Source organism: Otolemur garnettii, unplaced genomic scaffold, assembly GCF_000181295.1.
Source record: "Otolemur garnettii isolate 467f Iridium unplaced genomic scaffold, OtoGar3 scaffold00151, whole genome shotgun sequence".
In the NCBI taxonomy this organism is placed as follows: Eukaryota; Metazoa; Chordata; class Mammalia; order Primates; family Galagidae; genus Otolemur; species Otolemur garnettii.
The window spans coordinates 1,974,151-1,981,994 of NW_003852546.1; positions in this window are offsets into that span (position 1 = coordinate 1,974,151).

Sequence of the window (7,844 nt, forward strand, 5' to 3'; positions counted from 1 at the left end):
CAGAGAGTCTAAACTAAGACAAGATTGATGCCACAATGGTGTTTTTGGTTGGCCTAGGGTTGCAAAGTCATCAGTGCCCTTGACTTTCTTTTCTTTTTAAAAAACTTTTCTGTATTTTCTATATTTTTTCAGATGAACATTAAGTGGCAGTCACTGTAAGGCTTAAAAAGGCAAAGATGGGAGGACAGGGAGGCCAGGACCAGGGAAGTAGAGACTACCAGCAGCTCCATCTGGCCAGGACCCCATCCCTCTCTGTTGACTGCCTTCTTCTACTCATAGACTCATTCTGCCAGCCTTCCCCACGGGCTATGCCCCCATCATATGGACATCAGGCTGGAAGTTCCTTGTTTTTGCTGTCCAGGCTCTGATAAAATTGGCTTAGCCGCAAGCACCAAGCACCCTAGAGTGTGTAACTCAAAGCATGGGATAAGCTGTGAAGGGGAGGGCTGGGAAGGGGTGGTGGAGAAGAAAGATGAGGTTGTAAGTCCACCTGCTTGGCCTAGGGGCCAACCACAGATAGAGACCCACACCCAGCTGTGCAACTCCTTAGCTAGTTCTATGTGGGCCCCAAGGACCAGTTCTGCCAACAGCTGGCTCTATTCCTGCCTCCTCTCCCTAGGGAAGAAACAACCTTTCACCCAGCCCATATGGGACTCAGTTGTGCCAGACCAGGACACCTGTGCTCATGTGGGGCATAGAGGATAGTGAATGGGCAGCCAGGTCAACCAGGCAACCCTAATACCATATTATCTTAAGGGTAAGAATCAGCTCCCCAAGTCTGGATGTTATTTTTCTAAGTCTCTTAGTATAGTTTACTTCAGAACATTCCTAAGTTTCTTGAATAAAGGGCAATGCTGTGAAATAAGCACTGATTTCTGAGTCTGAGAGGTGTGGACCCCACGTGAACTTAGTCTCTTACATTCATACTTCCTAAAAGTATTTTCTGAGGCTCAGTTGTCCCATCAGTACAATGGAGCTAGCAATGACTAAGGCAGGGGGTTGTGAGGGTTAAATTATTGTAAGTACAGTGGGCAGTTTCCCATATCTGTGGCTATTTCACTATTTAAAGAGGAAAATTATAATTATAGAAGACAGTACAAATAACCTTTTTTCCCTTTTTAAATTGTAGCTGATTTAAATAACGAGTAAAAAATACATCCATAGTGGGCCTGTGATATATAGAAATGTAATATGTTTGTTAATAAGAGCACAAAGGAGGTGAGTGGAGCCAAAGTTAGGGAAATGAAAATAGTAAAGTAATAATTATATAATGTATTTTGGGGGTTGTTAATGTTAGCAGATGTAATATGTATACATGTAACAATTATACCACAAAAAGGTGGGAAAGGAAAAGGTATATGTAGGAATAATGTTTCTCTATCTCATTGAAATTAAGCTAGCATACATCTGAAGCTGATTCTGATAAGGTCAAATGTATATGCTAAGCCCTCGAACAACTACTGGAAACGACAACAAAAACCTCAAAAATAAATAGAGAAAAAATATCAGCAAAGATTTTTAGATACATTATTAGAAAGTATTTTACTTAATGCAAAGAAAACACTAAAGGATAGACAGAGGAACAAAAAAGACACAAGACCCATAGAAAACAAAAAGTAGGCTCAGCGCCTGTGGCTCGAGCGGCTAAGGCGCCAGCCACATACACCTAAAGTGGCGGGTTCGAATCCCCAGCCCGGGCCCGCCAAACAACAATGATGGCTGCAACCAAAAAGTAAACTGGCAGCTGTAATTCCATACAGTAGAACCTCCATAGTTGACCACCTCCCTACATTGACCACCTTCTTAAGTCGACCTAATTTTCATAGACCAGACATGTACTACATGTACGTGCCACTATAGTAGTAGGCCTACTTCCTTATGTTGACCACCTCTGTGTGTTGGCCAGTTTGTTACAGTCCCTTGGCTGGTCAGCTTACAGAAGTTCTACCATATATCAATAATAACATTAAATTTGAGTGGATTAAACAATCCAATCAAAAGGCAAGGACTGTCAGACTGGATTTTTAAAAAGGCCCACCTAAATGCTGTCTATAGGACACAGACTTTAAAGTCAAAGAGACAAATAAATTGAAAGTAGGGGGATGGGGGTGGTGCCTATGGCTCAGTGAGTAGGGCGCCGGCCCCATATACCAAGGGTGGGGGTTCAAACCCAACCCTGGCCAAACTGCAACAAAAAAATAGTTGGGCATTATAGCGGATGCCTGTAGTCCCAGCTACTCAGGAGGCTGAGGCAAGAGAATCGCCTAAGCCCAGGAGTTGGAGGTTGCTGTGAGCTGTGTGACACCAGGGCACTTTACCGAGGGCAATAAAGTGAGACCGTCTTTACAAAAAAAAGAAAGTAAGAGGATGGAAAAAGGTGTATCATGAAAACAGGAACCCCAAGGAAGTAGTAGCTACAATAATGGTAGACAGCAGACTTTTTTTTTTTTGAGACAGAGCCTCAAGCTGTCCCCCTGGGCAGAGTGCCGTGGCATTACAGCTCACAGTAACCTCCAACTCCTGGGCTCAAGCGAGTCTCCTGCCTCCGCCTCCCAAGTAGCTGGGACCACAGGCGCCCACCACAGCGCCCGGCTATTTTTTGGTTGCAGCCATCATCGTTGTTTGGCGGGTCCGGGCTGGGGATTCGAACCCGCCACCTTAGGTGTACATGGCTGGTGCCTTAGCCGGTTGAGCTATAGGCGCTGAGCCAGACAGCAGACTTTTAAAATGTTACTAGAGATAGAGAAGAACATTTTATAATAATAAAAGTGTCAGTCTGTTAGGAAGGTATGTAATTATAAACATATATATGCCGAATAACAGAACATTAAAATATATGAAGCAAAACCTTACAGAAATGAAAGGAGAAATAAATAATTCAACATTTAGAAATTTCAATATGTCATTTTCAATAGTGGATAGAATAACTAAACAGAAGCCCAGTAAGGAAATAGAAGATTTGTACAATGGAGATTGGGTGTAGTGGCTCACCCCTGTAATCCTAGCACTCTGGGAGCCTGAGGGGGGTGAATCACATGAGCTTAGGAGTTTGAAACCAGCCTGAGCAAGAGGGACACTTGCTTGTCTCTACTAAATATAGGAAAAACTAGCTGAGTGTCATGGCAGGTGCCCATAGTCCCAGCTACTTGGGAGTCTGAGGCAAAAAGATCACTTGAGCCCTAGAGTTGGAGGTTGCTCTGAGCTACAGTAGCCTGGCACTCTACCCAGGGAAAAAGAGTGAAACTCAGCCTTAAAAAAAAAGGAAGAAAAGAAAAGAAAAAAAGACTTGTACAACACTATAAGCCAACTGGACCTAACATCGGAAGAACATTCTACCTTACAGCAGAGTGTATGTTCTTCCCAAGTACATATGGAACATTCCCCAAGATATACAATATACTGGGCCATAAAACAAACCTCACGGCTGGGCGCCTGTGGCTCAAGTGGCTAAGGTGCCAGCCACATACACCTAAGGTGGCAGGTTCGAATCCTGCCTGGGCCGCCAAACAACAATGATGGCTGCAACCAAAAAAAAAAAAAAAATAGCTGGGCATTGTGGCGGATGTCTGTGGTCCCAGCTACTCAGGAGGCTGAGGCAGGAGACTCACTTGAGCCCAGGAGTTGGAGGTTGCTGTGAGCTGTGATGCCACAGCACTCTGCCTAGGGGAATAGCTTGGGGCTCTGTCCCAAAAAACAAACAAACAAACAAACAAACCAACCTCACTATTTAAATGTAGACTAGAAAAAGAATAGAAAAATGCAAAATATAGTCTCTGACCGCAATGGTATAAAATTAGAAATAAATAATAGGAAAATAATTGATTAAAAACTCAACAAATATATGGAAATTAAACACAATGCTGCTAAATAACAAAGAAGAAATCAAGAGGGGAGCTGGACAATAACTTTAAGATGAAGGAAAATGAAGACATAACATAACCAAACTTACGGGACACAGCTGAAGCCTGAGGGAAGTTTATACCTGTGAACGGTAGGTCTAGAAGCCTTCAAACATTAAAAGATAACTTAATGCCAAAACTTCACAAATTCTTCCAAAAACTACAAGAGGAGGGAGCAGTTCCTGCTCATTTTATGAGGCCAGTATCAGCCTGACACCAAAACCAGACATCAAAAGAAAACTACATGGCTGGATGCAGTGGCTCATGCCTGTAATCCCAGCACTTTGGAAGGGCAAGGCAGGAGGATAACTTGAAGCCAGGAGTTCATAACCAGCCTGTCCAACCCTGTCTCTAAAAAAATTAAAAAATTAGTTAAGCTTGGTGGCATGTTTCTGTAGTCTCAGCTACTCAGGGGGATGAAACAGTAGGAGTCCTTGAGTCCAGAAATTTGAGGTTGCAGTGAGCTATGATCCCTCGCACTATACTCCAGCCTGGGGGACAATGTGATAACCTATCTCAGAAATGAACAAACAAACAAACAAAAAGCATAGACCGGGTGGCACCCATAGCTCAGTAGGTAGGGCACCGGCCACGTACACCAAGGCTGGCAGGTTCGAACCCAGCCCCGGCCGGCTAAAACAACAATGGCAGCCACAACAACACAACAAAAAACCAGGCATTGTGGCAGGCACCTGTAGTCCCAACTAATTGGGAGGCTGAGGCAAGAGGATCACTTGGGCCCAAGAGTTTGCTGTGAGCTGCGACACTATTGCACTCTACCCGGGATGACGGCTGAGGACCCTGTCCAAAAAAAAAAAAAAAAAAAAGCTACAGATCAATATCTTTTATGGGGGGGAGACAGAGTCTCACTTTGTTGCTCTCTGTAGAGTCCTCTAGCATCATAGCTCATAGCAACCTCAAACTCTTAGGCTCAAGCGATCCTCTTGCCTCCCAGGTAGCTGTGACTACAGATGCCCCCCACAATGCCCAGGTAGTTTTTTGATTTTTCGTAGAGATGGGGGTCTTACTCTTGTTCAGGCTGGTCTCAAACTCCTGAGGTCAAGTGACCCACATGCCATGGCCTTCCAGCGTGCTAGGATACCAGGCATGAGCCGCCAGGCCTGACCTCAGACCAATATCCTTTATAACTATAGGTGCCAAGAGCTTTAATAAATACACCACCAAATTGAAGCAACAACATATAAAATGAATTATGTGCTATGATTTAGCCCAGAAATGCATGGTTTAACATTCAGCATTCAGTTAATGAAATGCATCATACCAACAGAATACATAGCTGGGTGCTGTGGCTCTCAGTGTAGTCCCAGCACTCTGGGAGGTGGAGGCAGGAGGTCCCTTGAGTTCAGGAGTTTGAGAACAGGATGAGCAAGAGCAAGACCCTGTCTCCACTAAAAATAGAAAAATTACCTGGGTGTGGTGGTGTCAGCCTGAGGTCTCAGCTACTTGGGAGGCTGAAGCCGAATGGCTTGAACTCAGGAGTTTCAGGTTGCTGTGAGTGCCAACCCTGTGGCACTCTAGCCTAAGTCAACAGAGCGAGACTGTGTCTCAAAAACAACCCCCCCAAAAAACTAGCACTTTGTGAGGCTGAAGCCGTGGATTGCTTGAGCTCAGAAGTTCGAGACCAGCCTGATCAAGATTGAGAGCCTGTCTCCACTAAAAAAATAGAGAAACTAGCCAGATGTCATGGTGGGCTGTGAGGTGCCAGAGCCTCAACAGCTAGGGAGACATTCAGGGAACGACCCCCCACCCCCAGCTGCTTCTCCTCCTTTAACAACATTCTTTTTCCCTGCCAGAAGTCACAGAGACCATGCATACTTTCCTTATTATTGGCAAGTACACAGCTTTCCTCCTTAAAGTTAATCTTTATCCTAGGTGTTAAGATTTACCTTGTTAAAGCTACTTTATAAATAAAGCTGTTTCCACAGTTCAGTGCTGGCTGCAGTCATCAGCTGCACCAGTCCTTCTGAGATCATCTTTTGTCTCTCGTGTTCATCTTTCTCATTTCCCACCATTTTCACGCAGGTTATTTCTCCTTCTCTGTGCTGGTTCGTGAAAGTGGGTGCCTGTAGTCTCAGTTATCTGCGGGGGGTGGGGTGGGGGCACTGAGGCAAGAGGATCGCTTAAACCCCAAGAGTTTGAGGTTGCTGTGAGCTATGACACAATGACACTCTACTCAGGGCAACAGAATGAGACTCTGTCTTAAAACAAAGCCCCCAAAGAAACAGAATACAAAACAAAAATCACAGGAGAGTTTCCATAGATGCAGAAAAAGTTTGACAAAACCCCACACTCTTTCATGAAAAGATACTTAGCAAACTATGAATGGGCAGGAACCTCTTCAGTCTGACAAAGGGCATTTATGAAAAACTCACATTTACCATCCATCCACTTAATGGTGAAAGACTAGATGTTTTCCCACTAAGATGGGAAACAAGATGAGAACGCCCACTCTCAGCACTTCTATTCGACATGATATCATGGTTGTGGCCGGGATAATTAGGCAACAACCCCAAATCTAGGTACTTAGATTGGAAGGAAGAAGTAAAATCTTTTTTTTTTTTTTTTTTTTGAGACAGTCTTGCTCTTTGGGGATTTGGGGAAAGAAGATGCCATCAACAGTGAAAGAAGTCACAGGAGCGCAGGGTGTTGTGGCTCACACCTGTAATCCTAGCACTCCGGGAGGCCATGGTGGGAGGATTGCCTGAGCTCAGGAGTTTGAGACCAGCCTGAACAAGAGCGAGACCCCTTCTATACTAAAAATAGAACAACTAGATGAGCATCATGACAGGTGCCTATAGTCCCAGCTACTCCAGAGGCTGAGGCAAGAGGATTGCCTGAGCCCAAGAATTTGAGGTTCCTGTGTGCTGATGCAATGTCACTCAGGGCAACAGAGTGAGACTTTGTCTCAAAAACAACAAAAAAAGAAGTCATAGGAGTTTTCTACAGGAGAAGAGAAGCAATCTCTCAAGTTAAGGCCCGGCCTCAAAGAGTGGAACTTGGGGTGCACCTAGCTGTGTGCCTGAGTGGTTGAGCCTTGAGGGAAAGTGAGGGGATGGAGATCATCATACTTAGGGGGCCTGGGGAATCAGGAAATGGATGCTTCTTTCTCTCTAGAAGACAGGGCCTGCCCCGAGGGCTGGGTGTGGTCCTCCACTCTTTAGGCCTAGTTGGGCCCTCAAGCCCCCTCCTCTCATGAGTGTCCTAAACCTCACCCAGGAGCAAACTGCCCCTCTGCTCCCACAGGAGCTGGACACAACCCCCTCTGTGCCATGGCCTGGCACAGGCACCAGAGGGGTAGGCTCTTCTCCTTCCTTCTGTGGAAGACACTGCAATATCTCAGCTGGGGAGCTGGAGCCACAGGGCCAAAGCATCTGCCACGTGTTAGAGACAGAAGAAAGTGGCCTGTCCCTCTCAGCAACTCACTCTCACCTTTCAGCCCTCATCTGGGGCACAGCTGGATGTGACGTCACAGATCGGGCCCTGAGAATGGTCAGAGACTTGCCAACACCCCTGAGAAGCCTGCTCTGCCCATGGGGTCCCTGGGGACCTCGGGTGTTCTCCACTACACCATAGTGTCATTATCAGGGGGTGAGGTGCTGTGCCCACTTTGCCCTTCTGATACCAACTGTGTTCCCAAAGCCATAGGTCAGTAAAGTTCACAGAATACATAAGGCAATGAAGGAGGATTTCGGGGGTTGGGGGGGTTTCCAGCAGGGCCCCAGTTTGGCAGGTAAGAGTTGGGATGGAGCCAGGGGCAGGGAAAGTGTGGGAAGTGAGGCTTCAGGCCAGTTCACAGGCTGACAAAGCCAGGCCGGAACGTGTGGTCTTTTTTTTTTTTTTTTGAGACAGAGCCTCAAGCTGTCCCCCCTGGGTAGAGTGCCATGGCTTCACTGCTCACAGCAACCTCCAACTCCTGGGCTCAAG